At 41.4% G+C, this 25,916-nt stretch overlaps 1 long non-coding RNA gene across 1 annotated transcript; it reads right to left on the bottom strand.

Moving 5' to 3' along the window:
- Positions 1–6,778: 6,778 nt before the first annotated feature.
- LOC112963123 lies at positions 6,779–25,466 on the bottom strand. Its single transcript, XR_003252499.1, has 3 exons — positions 25,414–25,466; positions 23,336–23,402; positions 6,779–9,762 (listed from the first exon to the last, which is right to left on the bottom strand). It is a non-coding gene; the product is annotated as an uncharacterized LOC112963123 (long non-coding RNA).
- Between the last annotated feature and the right edge of the window lie 450 nt (positions 25,467–25,916).

The raw sequence follows: 25,916 nt of genomic DNA, 5'->3' as shown, positions 1-25,916 counted from the left end.
TTAAAACGGTGTGAAGACACTTCTGTAATTCTCTTCACTGACCTAGAAGATGCAGTCCTCTAAAATGTGTTTTTGATTTGAAACCAGCTCTGTCTAGCATGAACATGCTTCCCTTGCTAAAGGAAACTAACAGTATCAAAGCAGCCAAGGTTCTTGGTAAGGCTATAAAGACTGGGCAGGTTCATTAGCAAAGAAAGAGATAAAGAACAAATGTGTGCTTGAGTAAAGAAAGGTTTTTATGATTTATACTCTTCTTTATACAGGCAAAGTGAATCTGTGACCAGCTACTCAAACCCTGCCCTAACACTGTGATCATGCTTGCCACCAGTACTTAATCTACTCTGTTTAAGAAAATCTTTTTTCTTTTTTTGGGGAGGAACTGCACATGCTTGACCAACCCTCAGTGACTCTGGAGCGAGGGGCAGTGAAGGTAGGGATGAAATTTGTCCACTCTGAATTCTATTCTCACTTACCTGTTCAAAACTGAATTTTAATTTCATGCTGGGTGAATGAACAGCATACTAATAAAATAGAATCCTTCCCCSCCCCCCCCCCCCAAATCATAACCCACGCTTTCTAGAAAATGTTTTCAATGGGGTCACATCAGGACTATTCTGGGGGAGGGCCACTCACAGCCTCTGTACCTTACACAAGTCATCCTGTGACAAGTACTTGCGCTATGTCCTTACGTGTGGGTAAGGTATGAAATGCTGTACAATCATTCCTCTCCTTCTCCTATTCATATCCTCTGAGTGTTCCTGCGAAAATATTGGCTGCATCACTGCCCTTTGCCAAACCCAGCCTATTTAAAAACAACAAGCCTTTGCAAATCAGGACACCTGCTCTTGCCACGTGAAGCCAGTCAAGGCATCAATCCAAAGCCTCTGCCAGTTGTAGAGTCAATTATAATGCTTTTCACATTGCTTCATAAGAAGCAGCTCTCCATTCTTACGCTTGACGTTGTTAGTATGTAGGCAGTAATTTCTCATCTTGCTTTTTTGTCTAACTGTTATTTTCAGAAAAGCAAGTCCTCCCTATCATTTTCAGAAGATTATTCCTTAATTCTTGTTAATTACAATACCATTTCCTCATTTAGCAGCACGTTATTTTCTACAAAAGGCGTTAGCTGAACATAGAAGTGCAGTCTGGGATCTACACCCTGATTGCTTAATCTGAGTTGCCGCTGAGGCAGAGGTAGCATCCTGCCTCTCCAACATGGTGCTCCTCAAGAGACAGGGAACAGTAGCGACTTTGAAGCTTTGTTGCTGAAATAATCTCCGGTGTGTTGCCTGCTTCTTATCTTTTGCAAGGGGCACCACAGAAACCTCCCAGGTTTTCTGCTCATCTGTATAGTGATTACATTTTTAACCACAAATAAATCAGTAAAATGTGTTCAGCACCAAAGAATTATTCTTTAGATCAGCCTCTAATTTATAAAGTATATGAAACAGATTGTGTGACTGTCAATAYTGAGTGAGACAAATTGCAACCAATTATTCATCCATACTATATTCTGTAATTTTCTCAAAAGCTCAAAGGTTACAGATTTCTTTACACTTCTTGCTTGCATAAATAATAAGTGATGTTTTGTGAGCTGCTTTGGGACACTACTAATAACATTTTTATCTCTGCACACAGCAGACCTATAGAACAAATGTATTAAAGATTAGAATGTTATGTGGTGTGGATCTGAAGCCTGACTTATGAAGATAAATGATCCAGCATAAGAATGCATGTTGCTTCCATCTCTGTGGAAGGGAGAATGTGGGCTTATAAATAAAAAAGCTGTTTGTATAATTTTAGTTTTAAATGAGTCTTTTTGAAGCTGTTTCTTGGAAGCATTTTCCATTAAGATTTGGTAGAATTCCAGTAAGTATTGTGGAGAAGTTTTGCTGTGCTTATTGTTTGATTTAAGCATATGAGCTTACTGACAAAAATGGATTGCTTCCTAAATTTTAACTGCTTGCTTCACTCAGACTGTGTGTTGTATTTCATCAAGCCTAATTCTTCATAGCCAATTCTGGGATATCGCGACCCATTCGGTAGGGAGGTGATATTCCTTAAAACCAAATATAACATTTTTACAATTTCCAAAATACTAGCCTAGAGACTGTCTTGAAGGACAAAGGCAGAGGTTCAGAAAGGCTTTTGTGCCTGCAAGTTTCTCTCTGGTGAGTAAGTGTCAGAGAATCTAATAGGATTTTATTGCCGGGGTATCTACCAAAAAGCAGGAAGGATCTACTTCTTTATTAAATTCCACAGGTTTTCAGAATAATGTATAAAGATGCCTTCTGATTTCATCCTGATTATTGCTTCATAACAAATGCAAGAGGTAAAGCTTTTTGTGTGAAAGGCTGAGGTGGTTTATACAGCCTGGAAATACAGTTTTCCAAGCAGCAGGCCCATGTCATTAGCATGCTCCTTGGGCTGGGACTGCCACTGGTGGGCTGTGTGCCCTGTTCTTGTTGCACAGAGCCTGGCAGTCCAAGGCTGGGTAGTTCTTTCCTCTGATCCTTGCTTTCCCACTCTCCCCCCTCCCCAAATTGTCGAGGACAGGTAGACCTTCCTTGGCTGTCTTCCCCAGCCATAGCAGCTGCGGGAGAAGCAGCTACCAGAGGAACCATTTTGGGATTGGGGTCAGGGAGGGAAGGTTTACTAATGTTGGGGCTGGGATGGCAGAGCAAGTGTTCTGACTGATGGCATTAATTTGACTATAGGACGGACTGGCATTAACTGCTGGCTGCAGAAGTGATGCACAGATATTGATGAGATGATGCCCATTGTCCCCCCCTGCCCCGCCCCGAAAGCAAACACTTCCCAGACTGCTTTGTGGATAGGTTTTGCATTTTGATTTGTTTGGGTTTTAATTAGGGGCAGGAGATTAATTAAAGCCTTCATGGACTAACTATAAATGTTGGAGGCACCTGTGTTAACAGTATTTTCAGGACAGTATTTTCTCTGCTGAGCTCTCCTGGAAGTGGCTGGACTGGACAGCTGTGTTTGTAGGAATGACGGGCCAGTCGTGGTGACCAGTACTGTCCTGCTGCTGTAGGCAGTAAATGCTGATAATGTACATGCCACATAGGAGTGGGATGAAGGAGAAGAAGAGAAGGACATAGGGTCAGCCTACCTGTAAAACCCCAAAGTGCTTGCATGGAGCACTCTTGGGCTCTGCTACCAGCATTTCTGTAACTGAAATTGTGTTGCCTCCCAATGTAAATGTAGGGTAATGCCATGCAAGCCAATGGTATTACTCTGCATTTACACCACTGCACAGAGAACAGGATTCAACTCCTTGTACTTAATCATCCCAATAATAATGGTTTATATTATAAATTCTATCACAGTTTGCACAGAGACAGATGATCAGCAACGGATGCCTTTGGATATTAGATGTGGAATGGATATTTATCATACCAAAATCTGGACATTTTTGTATTAAATAGATGGCAGTAAAGCATTGCACAGTTTATAATCCTAATTAAATGGTTGTATTTTTAGTATGGAAACCTTGAAAACTACAAGCCTTGGTGATCTATGATGAATGATGCAATCATTTTTGTACTGTAGAGTTAATGTCTTTTCTTGCTGTGCAGTACTAATTTAAGGAAGATTCACCCCAGACAGTCTAAGATTCTACTTCCTTTTTTTTCTAGTGTAGAAATACAATACCAATAAGATGACAGTTTCCCCTAGTAATTTAACCCTTTTCTTGTAAATACTGTAGCACTAGTATTCATTGTATATCATTGTGGATGAAGTTTGTCCCACTTTCAGAGGGGAAAGAAAAATACATTTTCCAAATTGAAAAATCTCTGAAATCTTGAGTTCTCTCAACTATTTGACACTGTCTGCATATCCGTGAAAAATTTTTTCACTTCAAAATTGGCAGAGGGAAGGAATGGTTATAGTTACTCATGACCATGTGTCAGATCTAAAGAAAGGCTTGAGCTAGCTATGTAGGATACTGTGATGCACAAGACCTGCTGAGTGGCTGCCAACTCCTGGAAGTGCCTGAGCATGTGACTGCATCTCCTTCTAACATGAAAGCTCTCCAGGTTTGTGCTACTCTGTGATGCCCTTGTGGCCAGCCCATCTCCAGTCTGAGCACCTTGGTGCCTAGCTCCAACATAAACCCTGCTGAAGTCCAGAAATGGGAGGGGGAAGTCCCTAGTTTTTTTGAGCATTCCTATCTCATGGTTATGCTCAGAGTATGGCTCATACAACGGACAATATTGAATTAATAGTGGCGATACTCACTTTTATTCAAATACACACAATGAAAACTATCCTGTTGCAGAGGAAAGATAGGAGATGCTGTAAAGATGCAAATTCATGGACTTAAGACCAGGAGGAAAGTGTGCAGGAGCTGGGAACTAGGTCAGATAAGTAAGTATGAGGATGGAAGTGCAGCATAATCTTAAGAAAAAAAATCAAAGTACAAAATACCCACATAGCTAGAAGGGTAACAAGGAATCATTTTATTAGTGCATTAGCAGTAAACACAAGGCCAAGGGAAAGGTTGGTCTGCTACTGAAGAGAGAAGAAAAATTATTGGCACATGAAGCTGAGAAGGCCAAGGGAAAGGTTGGTCTGCTACTGAAGAGAGAAGAAAAATTATTGGCACATGAAGCTGAGAAGGCCAAGGTTAGTATCTTTTGATGCTGATCTTTACGAAAGACTTCAACCGCAATCAGAAAGCCAGCATAATTCGTACTTGACTTCAAGGCATAACACCTCAGCATGTAAAAGGGAAAGACTGTAATAGTACTTAGGTAAAGTAGGTGTTTTGAAATGAGCTTGACCTGAAACCACAGAACTTTGTTCTTGAAGTGGCTATAGCAGTCTCGGAGCAAGCAGGAGGTATCTCTGAGGACCTGTGAAGGTTTAGTGAGGCAATGGCAGAATGAACAAGAACAAATGTATTATTTATCTTTAAAAAGGAAAATAGAGGAAGAACTGGAAAGTTACAGATCAGCTGCCATTATCTTCATTTCCCAGGGAAAAGTCTCTAGAAAACGCCCAAAGAAGATATTTCTATTTAGAAGCAACCAAGGAAAACAGTCAATGTTTGTTTGTTAAGAATGTATCATGTCAAACCAATATAATAAATCTGCTTCTGTAACAATGCAAGAGGATCAGGGATCTAGCCTGAATCCAGTGCTATTCAATAGTCTTAGTGACCTGGATGATAGGCTAGAACATAGCTACACATGAGCTCCTGCCAGTTCAGTATCCTGTCAGCAACAATAGTCATTGAACAGATGCCCAGGTAAAGTAGTAACAGGGCAAACACACTTGATACTTTCCCTAGGTACTCTCCCAGGCTTCATTCTGCTTTCATTTCAGGGAAACTTCCTGAATTTGATGTGGTTTATATATTTATAAATCCTTAACATATCTCTCTTTAAAGTATTAGTCCACTCTTCCTTTGAAGCCACATAAATTTCTGCATGATGGCACACTTTGGCAGAGAGTTCTGTAAGTCTGATACTCTGGCAGGGGAAAACATCTTTTTTTTTGTTTTGTTTAATCCAGTTCTTTCTAGCTTCATTTGATGACCTTATATTCTGCACTGGAAAAACAAGTGAACAGGTGCTTTTAAGGAAGTAGCTACATGCTTCTGATCATCCTTACTGAAGAGCAGACAGATGTGAAATAAACATTAAATGTGGCTTCAGCAGAAGTTCACTTACATGGCTCTAAGACCTGGAAGTAAAGGTATTTTTCCATAACTTTCCTTGCAGCAGGCTAAACTGTTCCATGAATTCTCTCCTGTAATTATGAGAGTATACATCCATCCCTTTTTAAGAGAGGGAATTGTTGCAAGAGTGCCATATACTATAATTAAGTTTGCATTGTGGTCATGTTAACAATAGATGAGTTATGCTAACCTGTGCATCAGCTTGCGGATTGTTGGCAGGGCAGCCAGTTTGAGGGAAAAAGGACTATTGTTTCAGGTCAGCGTCTTTGAGCATGAATGGCACTAAAGCAAAGAAAATACTTAACTTCCAAGTGAAGAAAAGTATTATACAGGCAGGGAAAATCCCTTTGAGGGATCTATCAGGTTCATTGTCTGACTTGTTTTAATTTCCTGGAGAGTGGTAGATAAGTTTGTCATTCATTTCCAGGAATCAGAAGCTTTAATTATTAGTAAGCTAAGAGTGTATGCGTTCAAGAACAACTTAACTGGGTAACGTAGCCAAAGAAAGACAGCCATGTGTAAGAACTATGTCAGTAAAATTTAACAAAATAACAAGCATTTGAAAAGGTCACAGCAATTCATAGATTACCTGTGATGGTGAAAATAACTGAAGTGATTTTTTTTATTATTATTATTATTTTTAGGGAATATACATAATAATACACTTATATAAGATAGTTGCTTAAATTCTCAAGGCTACTGACACTATCAGCACACTATATTTGATAGTCGTTTTCTTAGATATTTTGGGGGACTAAAAGCACCAAGAAAACCATCTGTACAAGATTTAGGACTCCTAGGAGATATGAAGCCGCTAGCAGCAATTTTCCCTGTAGGTTTCTTAATATGAGGGACAAGTGGATATGAGGTCTTGAAGAGTTCAGGAGGACTGGCTGTTGCCCACTGCAAGCAGTTTTTGGTAAACACTGTGTACTGCTGAGAATAATTTTCCGGGGTGTTGATGTTTTTGCAAAATTAGTCATTCTAGACCAGATGGAGATATGCTTAGTGACCACCTTTCTAAGTGGATACTTAGTATTATAGATATTAACTGATTAGAGCTAAATTTCTGGACCAAGACCTAATTGTTTAATTAATCTATATTTTGTCTTTCCTGACTAGAGATTGTGTGAAATCCTCCTTCCTGGTCTTCTAACAGAGATTTGTTATAGGCAATAAAGGGAGTTATCTGGCAAGCCAGTGCTGGTAGGGCAAGAGGTGTGGTAGCTCTTCTTAGATCAACTGGTATAACTAGAAAAAACAGACAAGCTTTTAGGCACACAAGTCCTTCTTAGATTTCGTATAAAAATAGTAATCTGCCAAGTTATGGTTTGAGAACATGCCCTGAGTTTAACTTTTATATTGAACAACCTGGAGAGGAAAATGGCTGGTAGAAGAGAGGTATTTGAGGCATTAGCGTAGAGACAGCCAAGGAGCTCATTCAGCTCCTAGGGACAGTGAGACAGATGGACAACTATTGCTTCTTGGATGTGAAGGATTTAACCATAGGTGATGTGTGAGGAAAACTATGATGATGTACAAAACCAATGCTTCTCTTGAATTTGTGATTTTTAGTGTGTAGTCGGTTTACTAATTCTAGTTCCCAGACATTTTTTTTGAGGATGTAAGTATGGACTAAGACATCAGATTATTTTGCCATTAGTCATGGGGTATATCTGTCCTTTGTGGACTCTCTGAGGGAATTCATTTTAGTGCCTAATGGCTGATTGGTTTCACCCAACTTGTTCCTGTCTGGGCGCAGCGAGGGCAGCTGCTCCGCAGGGGAAGGTGAGCCGGGAGCTGAGTGGTGCCAGGCAGACAGGAGCAGCGGCCTCACCACAAGGAGCTGGGGTGCACGGTGGCAAGTCCTGGTCAGGATCGGGGCCAGAGCCGGTGTCAGGGTCAGTATGGCCCAGTGATCCGCCAGCAGGGCTGTAGTGGCCAGGCAGGTCCAGGGATGAGTAGGTGACAGTTAACCAAGTAATTTCAACTGCTTACACCAGCCACTCTCACCTGTCAAAGGCTATCATTTAGGGGTTTCTGATGGGTCTTGGGATAAGCTTGCCTTCAGGGAGCTGCTGTTTCTAGTGGGGCTTCTTATGGGAGCTCTCTTTCATTCAAGGCAGCCAGACCTTGCAGCTGATCAGTCCTCCTTTGGCCAATGTGCAGCTGGCATGGCCATTGCACAGGGCTGTGGCCTGTGCTATGCCACAGGAAAAACTTGYTTAACGGAAGCGATGTTTTCCTGTTCACTAGTCACCAAGTATATGGTCTGAACAGCTCTTTTTGAAAGTGAGGAGCAACTCCATGCTTACCTCATGACAGTGTTTTCCCTAAAAATCTGGAGAATATAATGAACTTTTAAATTCATTTCTTATTCTACTGGCCTTCAGCTTGGCTGTAAAGAAAAGCACAATTAAAAATGCTTCAGTAAGCACACAGAAGACTCCATTTTATGGATGGCTGAATTAGAAAATAAAAAGTCATTACCTGTGAAATATCCTAATTGAATTCTTCATCATAGGGTCAAATGTATTTTTTAAAAGGTAATGTTTAAAACGGACTATGGTTTCGAAGTATGGTTTCAAAGGTCTTTTGGGGAATTTCCAAATATACCTTTCAGTTGTACCTTTATATTATGAAGGTTAATGTGCACTTTTCAAGTTCAATATGTGACAGGTGCGTGTGTGGAGCATGTAGCTGGCAACAGAGTGTCTGAAGATTTTTGCCTGTTGTAGAAGCACAGAAACCTGAACCTTGAATTAGGCAGATCTGGAGCTGACAGTTTCTGAAATACTGCATTTTAAAAGTAGACCTTGCCTGAAAGGAGGCTCTTGCTCTGCTTTGAAATGTGCTGGTGAATCTGGTTCTTCTGCTCCAAACAGTAAGCCCTTGAAGCAATTCAATCTTTTTTGGTGATTTTAGGAACACTTTTGTTGCTATTTTATTCCTGTTAGCAATGGAAATAAAGAGGGAGCTGAGAGTCATATTTTTTCCCATGTATCACTCACTGACAGAATCACTGAGTTTCAATCAATGGCAGCTCTACAAATTGTTGCTGTAAAGGGAGAACAGAAGAGGTTTGCATCGATGTCACAATTTCACTGGAGAACAAGTTTGCAGAGCCTTTTCTGAGGGTACGCTTTATCCTGAAAAACCTTTGTTACGAGAAAAGAATGAGTCTGCCTTAACTCTCAGCATCAAGACTTGGGTTATACAAGAGAGTGGTTGAAAACATGGCTTTATTTGTAAGCAGGCAGGACTGAAGAAGATATCATTGGGAAAAAGTATCAATGAAACCACTATATTGGTCTTTCTTACAGAGTTACATTACTAATACTTTGGAATACTTATTGCTTAATTTCACTACCATTAATTATAATAAACATTCCTTTCCCCTTGTGCTGTCTTTCTCTATTCCTTACAATATAGTATGATTCCTCCCCCCCCATGTTTACTCATTGCTAAAACATTTTGTAGGGTGGGCAGGGATGGCATTTGGCACCTGTCAAAATCTCTTCCAGTACTGAGTGAATAGCAGTGAATCTTGCAACCGTGCAACGGCATTGGCCAGAAGCAGAATCGTGGTCAATGCTGCTTTCACTATTTATAGAGCTGTTTATCAAAGCTCCCTGCCATCAGTAAAAATTACAGGAAAAATACAAGGCCAAGTGTTGAAGTCTGACTAGAGGAGCAATTGTTTTTACTGTACTAGAAATTACTTCCCATTCTCTTGCCCTCCTCCACCCACAAGCGATACTTAAAGTCTCCTCTTACCATGGAGATGGTTCTTTCTTGATTTCTGCTATTGATCACTAATGTTTTAATATGGTGCCCAAGTGGGTGCTGCAGCCAGGACCATGAACTTCTATGGCCCGGGAGAGAGCACTCAGTTTTGCTACCTGTGCTTTCAGGAGACTCCTTGGTCTGAACCTGTGGATCAGCAAGCTCTGGATTACCGCACCGCTGCCGCATGGAATTACGTTTTCTCCCCTGTCTGGGAAGTTTGTCCAGTACTTCAGATTGCTCTTCAGGCCATCACTTGCAAGAAGATGCCACTGTAAGAAGAAGAAAGTACTTTACCTCTAAGGCATAGCAGGAACCGTGGGTCTGGTGTAGCTTCCTTTGCAACACACACACCTATTGCTCTGCAATGAGTGATACACTTGCAAGCGGGAAATGAATTGGTACTGGCTGGTACCAGGGCAAACCACTGCTCAGGCATGTCTGCAATAGTGATAGCTCTTCATCTGAAAACCAGCTTCACATTAGAATTTATTCTTTTCTCTCCTGAGATGGACCAGAATTTGCAGCTGTTGATGGAAGAGCTTAGCTTGTCTCGCAGTGGGGTATGCAGAAAAAAAATTGTTCTATTTTGGAACGAAGGTTTTTTTTTTTTTATTTCTTTAACTAGAATTTAAAAAATAGAATTGAAATTACGTCCACTGTGAACTGGTTGAAAAACTCAAACAGTTTTTCTTTTATAATTGACTGTCTTTTAATTCCAATTGAATTTTTTGTAGACTAAAAAGAAATAATAAACTCTGTGTGGAGTTTTAGGGTACAAGTGATACAAAATGTCTTTGAAATGATGTTGGAATGTTGCTTAAGAAACAATTATTGTAATTCAACTGCAATTTGCTATTCGCTATTTCTGCACCTAAGACAAATGGGATATTTTCCGCAGAGGGTGGGGGGACAGAAGACAGCCAGTGAACATGTGGTTTATGCTACGCTAGGATCAGATTCTTGTGGTGCCCAAGAGTAACATACCAGATGCTTATCAGGGTCATTAAGAGCTGATCCTAAAGCTTCTTGGCAACAAAAGGACTGTATGACTAAATGGCTGACCCACACACTGAAGTCAATTTAAAAATTTTCTGTTAGTTTTAGTTATCATTGGATTGTATCTTAAATTACAAAAGCAAAAAACAAGAAAGACTGACACTGTAAACTGGATGAAAAGTTTCTTTAATATGAAATTTAAATTTTTGCAAAAGAGATTAAATAGATCCCAATTAACACTTACTGCTTTTGCTGGATTTATCTGACCTGAGACACTGAAATTATTAGAGAAAGCCACTTGTTTAGTTAAAATGAAATTAAGGGGCTTTGTTTTATTACCAAAATCAAAGCAAATTTTTTTCTAATAAGGCTATCTTGTTTACCTCATGTATCTTTTAAAACAGCCTGGCGGAACAGGGTGAGACATCTGCAAATGAATGCCTAGAAGAACCATCTTTTACACCTCATTTTAACTATTTTATCTACTCATTTTCCAGGCATTTTCTAACCATGTACATTGTTATCGAATTCCTATTGGCTACTCAAGTTGTTTTTGTCAAGTGTATATCCTTTGTTATTAGCCTATTTTTATTATCACACACATGCAGTTTCTCACGAGTAGACCTGTCCTATCTAGGAATAATGCCTTTTTATTGTAACAAAATTTAAACTACCATGTCTAAAGACTTGCTTAGTTTGAAGAACTGTTGCAGTAAAGACCAAAATGTCACCCATTAGCAAGACTGTTCTTGTTGTAATTGCTTTTCTGGCTGATAATAGTGGCTGTACTTGTGCCACAGAATCTGTGGACAACCCTATTATATTTGATAAGCTCTTGTTTTACTTATGTGTGGAAAGTGACTGGAAATGTGARTCTGGCTGTTATTGTGTATGAGGAAATGACAGTTTTTCCCAGAGAGATTTTCATTCAGATTAGTGTCTCTGCCCTGTGCAATAATACGGGTTGGAAAAGTCAACTCTTGCTGGCCTGGAATGACAGACAATATTAAGGGTTGTATATATATTTTTAGAGGAAATCTCATCTGTGAGTTTAAGATTTGAAGTTGACTGTGCTCTAACATTGAAGAAGTTCTTTGATTCTAATGTTCTTGTATTGAATGCTGAGTTTGCTACCCATGGTTTGGCTGTAATTATATATGACAGTAAAATGTTGCATTGTTCTGGAAATTTGGGTAGCAAGCCTGACACTAGTATGTATTTTATAGGAATAACAAGATATCAAAAGTCATGACATTTACAATAATGATTTCTATAAGAAAAACATGATCACAGAATCACAGAATTGCTGAGGTTGGAAGGGACCTCTGGAGATCATGTACTTCAAACCACCTGCTCAAGCAGGGTCACCTAGAGCAGGTTGCCAGGACCCTGTCCAGACAGCTTCTGAATATCTCCAAGGGTGGAGACTCCACAACCTCCCTGGGCAACCTGTTCCAGTGCTCTGTCACCCTCACAGTGAAAAAGTTTTTCCTCATGTTCAGATGGAAGCGTCTGTGTTTCAGTTTGTGCCCGTTGCCTCGCGTCCTGTCGCTGGGCACCACTGAAAAGAGTCTGGCTCCATCCTCTTGACACTCTCCCTTCAGTTACTTGTACATGTTAATAAGATCTCCTCTCAGCCTTCTCTTCTCCARGCTAAACAGGCCCAGCTCTCTCAGCCTTTCCTCATAAGAGAGATGCTCCAGTCCCCTAATCATCTTTGTAGCCCTTCGCTGGACTTGCTCCAGTAGTGCCACATCCCTCTTGTACTGGGGAGCCCAGAACTGGACGCAGTACTCCAGACGTGGCCTCACCAGGGCTGAGTAGAGGGGGAGAATCACCTCCCTCGACCTGCTGGCAGTGCTCTTCCTGATGCACCCCAGCATACCATTGGCCTTCTTGGCCACAAGGGCACATTGCTGCCTCATGCTTAACTTGGTGTCCACCAGCACTCCCAGGTCCTTCTCCGCAGAGTTGCTTTCCAGCAGGTCAGCCCCCAACCTGTACTGGTGACTGGGGTTATTCCTCCCCAGGTGCAGGACCCTGCACTTGCCTTTGTTGAACTTCATGAGGTTCCTCTCCGCCCACCTCTCCAGCCTCTCCACGTCTCTCTGAATGGCAGCACAGCCCTCTGGCGTATCTGCCACTCCTCCCAGTTTTGTATCGTCAGCAAACTTGCTGAGGGTGCACTCTGTCCCTTCATCCAGGTCATTGATGAAGAAGTTGAACAAGACTGGACCCAGTACTGACCCCTGGGGGACACCGCTAGCTACAGGCCTCCAACTAGACTCTGCGCTGCTGATCACAACTCTCTGAGCTCTGCCATTCAGCCAGTTCTCAATCCACCTCACTCTCCACTCATCCAGCCCACACTTCCTGAGCTTGTCTATGAGGATGTTATAGGAGACAGTGTCAAAAGCCTTGCTGAAGTCTAGGTAGACAACATCCACCGCTCTCCCCTCATCTACCCAGCCAGTCATTCCATCAGAGAAGGCTATCAGATTGGTTAGGCATGATTTCCCCTTGGTGAAGCCATGCTGACTACTCCTGAGCACCTTCTTGTCCTCCACATGCTTGGAGATGGCCTCCAGGATGAGCTGCTCCATCACCTTTCCAGGGATGCAGGTGAGGCTCACTGGCCTGTAGTTCCCTGGGTCCTCCTTCCTGCCCTTTTTGAAGACTGGGGTGACACTGGCTTTCTTCCAGTCTTCAGGCACCTCTCCTGTTCTCCATGACCTTTCAAAGATGATGGAGAGTGGCTCAGCAATAACGTCCGCCAGCTCCCTCAGCACTCGTGGGTGCATCCTGTCAGGGCCCATGGATTTGTGGGTGACAAGTTTGCTTAAGTGATCTCTAACCCACTCCTCCTCCACCAAGGGAAAGTCTTCCTTYCTCCAGACTTTCTCTCTTGCCTCCAGGGTCTGGGGTTCCTGAGGGCTGGCCTGAGCAGTAAAGACTGAAGCAAAGAAGGCATTCAGTAACTCTGCCTTCTCTGCATCCTTYGTCACCAGGGCACCCACCCCATTCAGCAAAGGGCCCACATTTTCCCTAGTCTTCCTCTTGCTACTGAAGCAATGATGGTGGCAGGAAGGTAGGAGATGCTTTTTTCAGTGATTTTACTATTTAATCTGGTGTGTAAAAGAACAGTCCTATCACAGATACCATTGTATTTATAGATGTGTCTGTTATATTAGGGTTTCAAAGGACCTAGGATGCTGAAGGGAGGACTCTGGAATACTTTAGATATTAATGCTTGAAAATCAAATATCTCCCACTCAAGTCCCACTGTGGTCCAGGCCAGTATATATGTTCTAGTTTGCCACACATACTGAGATGTTTGGACCCTTCCCAGAAATGGGTACTTCAGTTTTCTTTTACAATATTAATGACAGTGATGCTCAAACTTTTTATACTATCCTGATTAATAATACTCTAATTGTTGTATGTTTAATAAAACCCTAATATTTAGAACACTCCTCCAGGGAGGAGATGGGTTCTAGGCTACCAGGAGTCAAGAGGGGCCAAACTCAAGGCTTCTGCTTTCCAAGGCAATAGGGCAGGCTGACGGGGGATGCCCCCTCTACTCCTCTCCCTCCCTCCCGCTAGTTGAAACCAAGCATAGAAGCATGAATGACACCATAGTCTAGTGGCTAAGACACATATCAAGAAAATAAATTCCTGGTTTTCAGTGCTTCAGGATTCTATTTATGGTTCTCCTTCAAAGCCTTTTTATATAACATGTATAAGTAGGCCTGTGAGGTGCCTGGGTGGAATCAAGCCCTTTCTTCCCCTCTACTTAGCTCTCGTGCTCCTCGCCAGTTAAGTGAAATCTCCCTAATACTAAGTAGGTATCACACAGAGACTGGTACTGAATGTTAGATGACTTACCAAAATGGCATATTGACCTGTCCTTGGTTTTTGTTTTCAGAAATGGTGGTGAGTTTGTTGTTTTCAGAAAGCGGTGAGGACAGGCCAATCTGCATTTCAGCACACTCACTGTATAGTGTAGGCTCAACCCTCCGCATCCTGGTACCTCTGCACAGAGGACTCTATATTTTCTTTCCTCCTTCCTGAGTAAGGTGGTGGTACCTATGGTTCAGGAACTGGTCTGCGGATGCATAATTTTCCTTGCAGCCACACAAAATCTTAGTTGAAGAAGATACAGATCAGAAATACAGTTTGGGAGTAAGCAAAATAGGATGGTGAGAAGGGAAGAATATCTAATTCATAATTAAAATGCAGCCTAGGAGTAAACAGTTGTAACAATTTCTGCCTTACTTAGATAAGACATTAAGGGGAAGTTTTGTAGTTAATGACCAGGGGAAAAGCTAGTCTATTCATTCTTGTACCAATTTAATCTTTTGTTGTGTATCTATAATGCTTCCAGATAAAGACTAATTGAAAACATATTGCAGCCATAGACATTTTGAGCTGAGCCACATGTTGCTAAAATATTGGAACTGCCCTATATAAAACATTTGTGGGTTTTTTTGTTTGTTTGTTATGCAATCTGTAGGTGGTATACAATCTATAGATGGCACTGCTTCCTTATCTTCTTCAAGAACATCTCACTACTTGGCTTTGGGCTGATAGAAATTGTTTTGTTGCACTTTGTGGATCTTACCTTTAAGAGTGAGTGAGAAGAGATATACTTAAGAGGAAACATAAGCCTGCCATTCATCTCTAGTTATGTGTACTGTCAAGGTACAACATCTCCATACCATGCAGTACTCTCAGTTCACCTAGGACTTTCAGCTTTATCTGACTGTTATGCAAATACCAAGAATTTCTTTTTTTCAGAGCTAATAATCTTTGTYTACCTCTTAGGATAGCTGCTATCACCTCTGCCTTGATTACTAGCTGCAGAGAGGGAACTAATTATAAGAACACAGAAGCAGGAGATATTCATGTAGATAACAGGACCTAAAAGCTAGTCATAGAATTTTTCAGTTTCTTTAACAGTAAAAAAGTAAGACATAAACCACGTCTCTGAAAGCACAAGACAAGAGCATGTTTCAGTTTGTTCAATGTCCAAGCAGAATAGACTCTGTTTTGATCTAAGGAAACAGAAGAAAAATATGAGAAGATAGAACTGTGTGGACATTCAAGGGTGAATGATCACAATGCAATCAGATTTGATATGTTGGTAATGGCATACTCAAAGGCAAGTAGCACACAGATATTGGATTTTAAGAAGGGCATACTTTGAAAGAATACAAAATAAGATAAGGAAAAAGGAAACCTTGATTGGAACTGATTGTCCAGAAAATCTACTGCACAAAAGTAGGAGGTGAGTAAAGAGCAGTTAGGTCTTGACTTGTAACAGAGAAGGATGGCTACAGCCACTTGTAGCTCTTTAAGTAAAGGAACCCCAACACTGGTGCAAAATAAATTTATGCAGTAATGCACCTGACTTATACTACTGGCATAGAGTCCCTTTAAAAGTGTGGCTACACCTGTTTTTACTTGGTGTTCCTAATATCATGCTTTAAAATATCCCTAGGAAGCCTCCTGCTTCTTTATAGTTGGAAAGTGGTGAGTTACTGGCATAGAAGAAGAATGTATCAGATATATGTCTGCTTAAAGTTCCCCTGCGAAAGGGAGTCTCTTTAGGCCATCTCACGGCATCTCAGACAACTAGATCTCTCTCTTTTATACCACTTGGATAGGAAATCTTTGAGTTACAGCAGCTACTATATGCTAGTAATATTAACTTAACAGTAGCTAGATTTCTTCAATTTTGCCTTGAGTATACCATGTTTTTTAAATTTAAGTCAGCAATGTTGTCAGTTTTGTCAGAATTTATTACATTTATTTGTCTTCTGGTTAACTGATAACCTGCTTTATTCCTTCAATATTTTGATATTTAAGCTTAAGAAAATTATTTTCTTTGTCCAAATTTTCCCTCTCATTCAGTGGAAATTATTTGCAAAATGAGTCATGACTGTGTGTCACCTCGAATGCTTCTGCACTTGTTCAGTTCTTCTGTTTGTTCTGCTTCTATCCTTATGCACAACTTTGGTCTCTTTTATACACATAGCAACTAACAGATAAAGGCAGTTTTGAGTAGACACCAACAGTCCAGTTCTGCATTCTTTTACTCTTAGAATTTCAATGAGGTCAGTGGAGTTATTTGTGATTTATACTGTTATAACTGAGAAGAAAATCAAATCCTAAAGTCTGCAGGGATGTAACCTCTGACATATTATTTAAGGAAAATAGTGACTTATAAACTTGACTGGAGTTAGTCTGGCAAAAAAAAAAGACCTAAAATAATGTCGCCTTTGGAGACTTTTTGGATCTTTTTTCCTAAGTTGGCTTGTTCCTGTTTTAATGGAAAGTGATATGAAGCATAAGGGGAGGTTTTCTGAAATATCTGGTGCCTAAAGTTGCAGATAGGTCTTTAGGGGAACTTTCAAAAGTATTTTGGGGCTTCTGTCCCATCAAAATCAAGGATGTTGGTACACAGTTTTTTTGGAAGTCTTGCCTAGCAACTTTCTTCCTATTTAAGAACCTGAGAGCTTTTAAATAGTTCTTTATGATACTTCTGTGATATTGCGATAATATGCTAACTTTATAGGACTAAATATACTWTTGCAATCTCAGAGCTCATGTTCTGGGAAAGATGCTTGAAAAACCTTTCCTTCTAAATATTCTTCTTGTATTCAAACAAGAATGTTTTCCTGTAAGATTCAAAATATATTTTTGGTAAGTTTAATAACCATCTTTAGTTCTTGATTCTGTAGTGTCAAAGTGATGAAGGATTAATTTTATATGAAAGGCAGAATGACACTGTCTGCGATTTTTAGGGAGAGAATGGCTACTGAGCTTAGGACTGTAGAAAAGTAAAAAGACTGTATTGGAAAGTGACTGCAACATTCAGTTTCAAAAGAACCCAGCAATTTTTACCAGAAACCCTTCTTATTACAGTGTTAGTTCTTTGGTGCAGGGACAGTCGTTTGTCTTTGCATGCTATAGCTCTCATGACTTTATATGTAGTGCTATGAAAAAATAAACTCTTAATAGTAGTCTCTAAAATTACCTTTCCTGTGTTTATCAGCCTTGCTTCTTTGTATTTGGACTAGAAAAGCTGCAGTATTTACACTGGCTGGGGTGTGTACCTTTGACTTAAGTGGGCATAGAGATTTTGTGAAAAAGTGCTGGAAATAAATTTAAAAAAGTCTGATAAGCAAATAATCTAAATGCTTCATTATATTTTTCTGGAATGCAGCAAGGTTAACACAGCACATAAATCTAATAATTTTTGAATTATAATGCTTTCTTACTTCAATTTACAAATATTAATTTCACTATTGACATTTTCTTAATGTAATTTCAAACTTTGCTACCACTATATTGAATTTAAAACAGTAACAGGGTCAAGGTGGTCAGCTGTAGATAAACAAACATGAAGATTTCAGAAAGATAATTTGGTCACATTGAAAACTTCCCATAAAACAGACAAGTCTCTCCTTCAGTGTCAAATGTGTATAATGGCTGACATGAGTGCAAATGGAATACAAAGATGACTAAAATGCTCGTCTTGAAGTGTTTTGTATTGGTCTGGCAGTGAAGTAAATCACTGGCAAGGTGCTGGGCATTCGGAAATCAGTACTAGGGCTGATGCTCCTGTCAGGTTCACTTTCTGAACACAGATGTCAGTACAAAGATGCTTTTCCTGGCAAGAACATAATGACTCCTTGTGGCTGTTCTAACACTACTATGCTAAGACATGTTTTATATCCTAACCAAGTAAAGAAGAAAAATAAAATTGACAGAAAGACAGAGTGAGTGAGAAACTTCTTTAAAAATCAAAGAAAATTTGAAGTTCTTGTTTCACGTGATCCTAATAAAGTCTGAAAAAAGCCAACTCAAACCAAGCACTGCATCTGCAGGTACCAGAGCCAAATCCAAATGAATGAATGAATGAATCCAAAGAATTCCAAATTCTTTGTCTCTGTGGTGAGTACAAACTGGAGAAATCTGGAGAGAAGCATGGGGGAAAAGTGGTCACAGCTGGCTAACTGTGAACATGAGCACTGTCATTTCCCAAAGCAAATGCAAAATAAATGCATTGAGAGAAATGCTCTCTGAGAAGGCCGTGGCCTGACAATCTAAGTGTGTCAGTGTGTGATGACAGCAGAGGTGAGGGGAGATACTGTTGCTGTGGCTAAGGACAGGGAGAAAAGCTATTTATGACATGTGAAGAGTAGTGAAAATGAAAGCTGCAGACAGTGTGTAATAGAGATTAGTGAACCCAGAGCCGAAGTGCTGAAGTAAAGTCAGAGTGCAAAAAATGACCAAGGCCTGACTGACCTGGTCATCTTGTACGCTTTTTGGCAGCTTTTCTTCTTTTCCTTTTCTTTCCAGAGGCTTAATATATATATTTTTTCTTCTAATGTACATGTGTGTGTTTTCTAATCCACCTCCTCCATAGCTAAACTTTCCARATCTGCTTAGACTCAGTCCTGGATAGTGAAATGCATGTTTTCTCCAACATATTCAGACCATGGTGAGGCCCTCCTGTGGATGGGTAAGGCATGTTTATGTGGGTGATACCTCCATCTAGCTGGGGCTTTGACAGTGCCACAAGCCTGTTAGTGTTGGCCAGGACACTTGTTTTTAAAGGAAATATTTATATTGATCACGGTGTTACCCTTGCAGTGCATCCATACTGTTGAGGGAAAAAATATATTCACAATCCAGCCACTTGGTCTCTAAAACTGCAGTGAGCTGTAATATTTATCTTGCATTACAAAGACTGGCAGAAAACCTATGGACAACACAGGGAAAAGGGGAGCTTGCAGTGAGTGCACACTGGGGTAAGTATCGCATGTTCTTCCGAAGTACAAAACTGAGCAAGCACAACTGGTTCCAGTCCCAGGTCTTGACTCGCTGTAGCCTCAGCAGTTATTGCAGAAAGAGAGAAGCATGACAGTCACATAGACACAAACTGGAATAAATTTCAGTCTTAAAACTCTCTGCCACCTCTTGCTGCTTCCCAGGTCCTGAGACAACTTCTCCCAAATTTTCTCTGCCTTTCTGCTGTGGTAGGGGATGTCCCTGGCACGGACTGCTGACCTCTGCAGCTGAGAGAGGTGAAAGCTCCCACCTACAGCTCCCCCTCCATTCAGCCCTGGAGAGATACTGTCCCACACAGTGTTTATAGCCCTCAGTCTTCATTCTCTCACATGTATGCCACAAGTCACATCCTTATACTCTTGTCAAAGTATGCTCTTTGCCTCACTGTCACTTATTATTTTACCTGCTATCCCCCCTAGCTTTTTTAACCTCTCTCTTCCCCTTTTCTGTAGCAATTCACAGACATAGGTTAGGGAGGGTTGTGGCAATTCACTTGGGATGGTTGTGTAGGGAGAGTTTCTAGAAAGAGAGAGGAGTGAGAAAATGAAATTCTTCCATTCCTTCCCATGTGGCCTCACAAGAAAAATATCTCTTTTTGATGTATGTCAAGATTACCAGGTTAGAAAAATTCTCATCAGGTATACAAATGTTTGTTCTTTCCTTGGTCATTCCAGCTTTTCCCTTCAAATGCCTTTTCTCCTTCCTTTATTGCTAATTCCCCATTTAATTTAATTTAATTTCTACTCTTTCTCATATTTCCTCAGCTGTCCTGGGTTTGGACAAATTCCCAAACTCCTTATGTAGGCAAAAATCCTACTATTGCCTGAGGGAAGCTAGAAAAGGGCACAGGCATAAAGTAAATATAGGTTTCAAGATCCTGCCTTATATTTACTATCTATTGTGTCTGAGAAATGAGATGTGGCTCTTAAAAGGTTCCAATACCGATTTCCAGTGTACAGCCTAAAACTCAGATAACTAATTCCTGCAAAACTTGGAAGCTGGTATAAATCTTCCCAAACTTAATTTCATAGTGAAGTTAATTTAAAAGAAAATAGCGTATAGCTAAAGCTTACTTGTGAAACATTCATAGCTGACTTTATGGTAACTGCTGGCCAGCATATAAAAATTTTGACCTGTACCATTTCTTCCCATTAATAGACCGTCAAAATGAAAATATATAGATCATGTGAGTTTCTGCTTGGTGCACAGCTATATTTTGACAGAATCTTTTCAAACTTTGTATCTTCCACTTGGGGGAGAAAAATCCATACACTGATTGTGCCGGTTTAATTTGAAAACCAATTACTTTTAAAATTGGTTCTGCTGCTGCCCTTTAACTTGGGTTGTGCTAGAGGTTTGCTTTATTTTTATTTATAATTGAAATGGAAAGGTACAGCATATGACAGGTACTCATTTCACAATCAGATTTATTTCTCTCCATATGTTCTTGCATACCTGCAGTACTCTGTAATTCAGCTGATCAGAAAATGCAGATTATTTTATGCACAAAATGTTTCTTTTGAAACATTTGTTGTTGAGCAAATTTTCTTAAAATCCTAAATGGGTTTCTGAATGAATCTGCCTAAATTCCTGGCAGTTTTTCCTTCACTTCCAAGCCCTGTGATAATCCATCTTGTAGCTGTACTTTGGAGCTGAAGAAGCAGGAAATGCGGCTTTGGGACAGCCAGCCAAGCCAAGCTTTCCTGGCTTTTTACATTAAACAAGGATCTGAGACTCCAAGAGTTTAATCTCTGCCACAGTTTGGTTCCTAGCATTCCTGCAGGGAGACTGGCAATTCTGAGAGCTCAGGGCTTCTAGGCGCTCTGCTGCAGAGCTGAAATTCGGCGCTCAAAATTGTTGATGCTGGATCTAGGGCATATGACTCAGGGAAACTTGGCACACCAGGCTGAAGATCGAAATGCAAGGAGCTCTGCTGCATTCAAGGAAATTTATACGACTATTTATCTCAGCAGCAGCAGGGTCGGGGTGTTCCTGAAACAAAATGGCTCCCTATTTCAGCATTTCTGAAACAATTTATTCTTGAAGTTTCTAGTTCATGGGAAATGTTGAAAATTCCCTATTGCCTGGAACTCCTGCTTTTTGGCAAGCTCTGTTCTGCTTCTACGGTTAAGCATGTGCCTAAATGCTCTTATCTCTTCACAGTCCTGAACTGATGGAATTGAAAAGGATATTGGGAGGCTTTTCCTGTCCCAAGATGTTTTGTTCAAAGACAGTAGAATAAACTTGCCTCTTTACATTTTTCTTTAATTGCCACTTGCTTAGATAATCATCCATAGCAACATGCTTACAATATTGAAGGAAATTAAAAAGTATTAACAGATTTATATAAATAATGACTGAATGTATTTTTTATAATAAAACCCTTTTGCATGAACTGAGTTTTGTAAAATAATTTAGATGTACTTATTATTTCTGCAGTTTTATAGGCTGTTGTGTGTTTGCTTTTGCTTGTTACCAGAAATGTTAACTAAAGGAAATTTGGGTAGTCAGAATATATATTCATTTGCTCTGAGAAAAGAACAAGTAAACTTGGATCATCTCACCCAAAGATATTTAACAAACAGTTCCTCAGAACTGGAACAGCTGCCTTTGAGGAATGCCTATTACTGGTGGTTTTTAACTGTCTTTACAATTAGGAAGTTTCTTCTAAAATCTGTCTTAAACTTGTGAATAAATATTGTTCCTAGTCATATCATGCACTGGACATGGAGAGCCTCCTCTTCTCTGGAACACTTTATCTATTTGCAGACTGCTTTGATGCTCACTCTCCACGTTCTTTGTAGAGTAACTAATTCCATTGCTTCTTGCAGCTTTCATTGCTCTTCTCCGAACTGTCTCTAAACAATCTCTAAGTGTGCGTCCAAAACAAGACAAAATATTCCAGCTAATGCTTGGCAGCACCAAATAAAGCAGAATGATCATTTGGTGTGTCCTGCATACAATATTGCAGAATAAGTTTTGCTTTTTTTTTTTTTTTGTCATGGTGTTACCTTGTTTCATCTTCGGTTTGTCATCTGCTCTTACCCCATCCCAGATTCCTTCCTCGATATTCCACGTATGTGCGTGTGATTGTTCCTCCACATATGTAGTACTTTCCACTGTACTGAATTTAATATTACTGATTTCAAATCATTCCTCCAATTTGTCAAGATAATTTTGAATCCTAATCCTTTTCTGCACAGTGCTTCAAACCCTGCAAACTTTGAGCTGTCCGCAGATTCATTGACAGTGTGCTTCCTACTCTTGTATGACTAATGGCAGTATAGAGTAATTGCACTCAGGACAGCTTTTTGCAGGGCCATGTGTGCTACGTCCTCCCTGTTTGACAGTGAGCCACTAGTCAACTACTCCGAGTTCACTTTTCACCTCTGATCACCCTTTTCAGTAAGTTCATCTTGACCACAGTTTCCTTTCTCAGTTTGCTTTGCAGGACTACGTAAAAAGCCTACCTGAAGTCACAATATAGCATATCCAGCTCTACCTGCTGAGACAAGGAAGGGTAAGTTGGTTTGACACAATTTGTTTTGGACAAAGTTAAACGTAAGTGCGTAGCTGTTCAGCAATAATTCTTACTGATGGCATTATTAGGAGCCTTTGCATTTGCTCCATTCTCGCAGCCTGTGTGAGGAAGCAGCGCATGCCTGAGCAGGCAGGGTGGTTCTTGCTGCGTGACCTGAACAGCGCATGCTCTACAGGCACTTGAAGTGACACTGCTAAGCCTGCGATCTGCGCCACTGGCTAGCCCAGCTTTGAGTGTGCCCTTGGCAGACTGATTAGATCAAGGGTTTTCAACCCTGTTCAGGTTGCAATCAAGCCTCCAGGAGATGTGCTGGCTCCTGCATAATGAATTTAAGCCTTCTAATATGAGGCTTGCTTTTCCCAGTTTAGTGGATCTCCTGGAAACAGGATCACTGCTTTGGAGAACCCTTTGAGACTTACCATGGATGAACTTGGTCCACAACTTACTTGTAATCCTTTCTCTTTAAATCTTCTCTTCAGCTGCTGAGTAACATTAACTGCTTTGATCTGGTTTCTGAAATAATAAAAGATAATTGCATTTTTTAAAATTTTGTGTTCTGTTTAACATGTCAGAAAAGTTTTTCTCACTTCTCATTAACCTTTAAAATGTAAAGGCTTTTGCTGTTAGGGACAAAAGTGCCTTTTAGAGATTTTGATGGTGATATTTTTCTCTATTTGGACAGACTTAAATTACTGTGGATATGGTTCCTATCTAAATGTGCCAACCGTTCTTAATCTGCAGTCACAACAAAGAGAACCACTGTGTTAGATACCATAAAATGAAATGTAGTAACTTGATATGTCTCTTGACTGCACCAACCCAATTCTTTATATTTTGATCTTGTCTTCCTCACATATCAAATCTCTCATCTTTTTTTGGACTCCTCTGACCTCTCCCCAGTTGGGTCACACTGTTCTTGAAGTGTAGTGAATGCACACCCCGACACTGAGCAAAACAGAAGGATCACACATCCTACTGAGAACAACTGTGTCACTATGACCCAATGTTACTGCTACTTTTCTATAAGCTTCTGCTGGTGGTAAACAGCAACATGTGGCTGTGTTTACTCCAGCTGAGCACTATGCTTGTTTTGCCCACTCAGATGCCATGGGGAGCATTTTTTTTAAAACAAGCTTAACAAATGTTGCTAGAAGCCCTAGAGAACATATGCACCAAGTAGCTGCTTCTGCTGATCCAACATTTGTTAATTTTAACCGCTCAATAAAACAAATCAGGAATCTAAAATGAAAGCAAGRATTAACACGCTGTAAAAATGTCATAGATATTTAAAATGTTTATTAGAAAATGTATGAATAGAGAAAGTACTAGATCTGTGTTGATTTCCACATATAAAATAGATGTGATCTATTGTTACCAAAGGTGAAGAGGTAAGCTATATCATACAGTCATTGACTTTGAATGACCTTCAGTCTTTTTTCAATCCAAACAAGCACAGGAAAGGTATTGCACTCCACAGCACTCTATCCATAGCTCTGCAGCTGCAGACTATTTGTTTCAATCTTCTGCCATAAACTGGGAGAAGACAGGTTTGAACATGGGTGGATCTCCAAGCTCTAAGTTTTTAAAAATTTGGTACTAATATGGAAAGGGAAAAGCTTTTTTCCACTCCACCTCTACTGACGATCTGACCAGCCATATGCTTAAATGGCACAGTGCCAAAGAGTGAAGTGACACAAAGCCAAGCCAGTGTCCCTCTAGTGAATGTAGCCCAGAGTCCCCAAAGTTTCGAACAGCCTCATGTTCCAGAGTAACCCATGCAATTATAGTCAGGAATGTATGTGAATTTATCTCCTGCTGTCACCCAAAAATACTTGGGCAATATAATTTGAACAAATTCTGTGTTCAGATAGCCCCAACAGCTGTGTTCTGCCTCTCAAGCAGGGCTCCTTAGCCAGGCTCCTTGCTGCCCTGTGGCCACGGGGAAGGTTTGGGCAGAATAGCTCAAAGCGTGCGAGGGCTCAGTTTCACATAGCACCACATAAACTTTACCAGGTAAATGTGCCTCAGTGAATCCAACCTGGGAAGAAAAAACCCCTTCAGGTTAGCTCTGGTTTGCTTACGACTGAGTAACAGTTGCCGTTTCTATTTTATGTCACGAACCCGAGGGCACGAAGCGACTGCAAAATCAATGTTGCTATAGAAATGAACGTGGAGTTGTAACTCTCAGCGTATCCATATGCAATGATTCCTTACAAATTTTCAATTAAAAATACACCCGGGAAGCAAAGGCCTCCTGCTTCACGATACCCACGCGTGGCAGACAGGGAAGGGAGCTTGCTTAGGAGGGAGAAGGGCTCCCAAGACCACCGCAGCGGCCACCGATCAGGGCGGCGGGAGCAACGGCGGACCCAAGCGCGAGGCTCTCAAGATGGCCGCCGCACCTCGGCTTTCCCGCCACGGCCGCCCCCCGCCGGGAAAGGCCCTGGGGGGGGGGGGGAACGGGAGGGCCTTTCGCACAGGGCGCTCTCGCTCCTGGCCGAAATCCCGCCGAGGCTTGTCCTACCCCAGGGGGCGGCGGCTGCACCAACCGCCCGCGGCTACGGGCGCCGCCTTTCCCGGGCTTCCCCTCGCCGTCAGGCTGAAGGCCCCCCCCCGGCTCGGCCACGTCTGCGCGTCCGGAAGGTAGGAGGGGCGTGAGGGAGCGGGGGCGCCACGCCGCGCCGGCCTCCTCCCCCGCGGCGCCTTACCGGGGGGGCCCAGCGCCTCTGCCCGCCGCCGAGCCGCCACCCCGCCTCCCCTCCTCCCCTCGGCGGCGCGGTGCGGAGAGGCGGCTGCGCGGGGGGGGGGCTGCCTGGCGGCGGGGGTATCGTTACCGGTTGTGGCACCCCGCGCCCTCGGTGTGAGGCGGGTAGTGGGGGGAAATCCCCCGAAACGCAGAGGAGGGAGCCGCTGTGGCAGCCGCGCTCGTGCGCGGCAGGGCGGGGTTCCCGCGGCCGCCATTTGGCGGCCCCTGGGCGCCCCGCCGGGCGCGGCCTGCCCCGCCCCGGGCCCTTTCGTGTATATAAA

The sequence above is a fragment of the Apteryx rowi genome, unplaced genomic scaffold, assembly GCF_003343035.1.
Source record: "Apteryx rowi isolate R43461 unplaced genomic scaffold, aptRow1 scaffold_161, whole genome shotgun sequence".
Taxonomy (NCBI): domain Eukaryota; kingdom Metazoa; phylum Chordata; class Aves; order Apterygiformes; family Apterygidae; genus Apteryx; species Apteryx rowi.
This window is presented reverse-complemented; position numbering and strand designations above follow the sequence as displayed.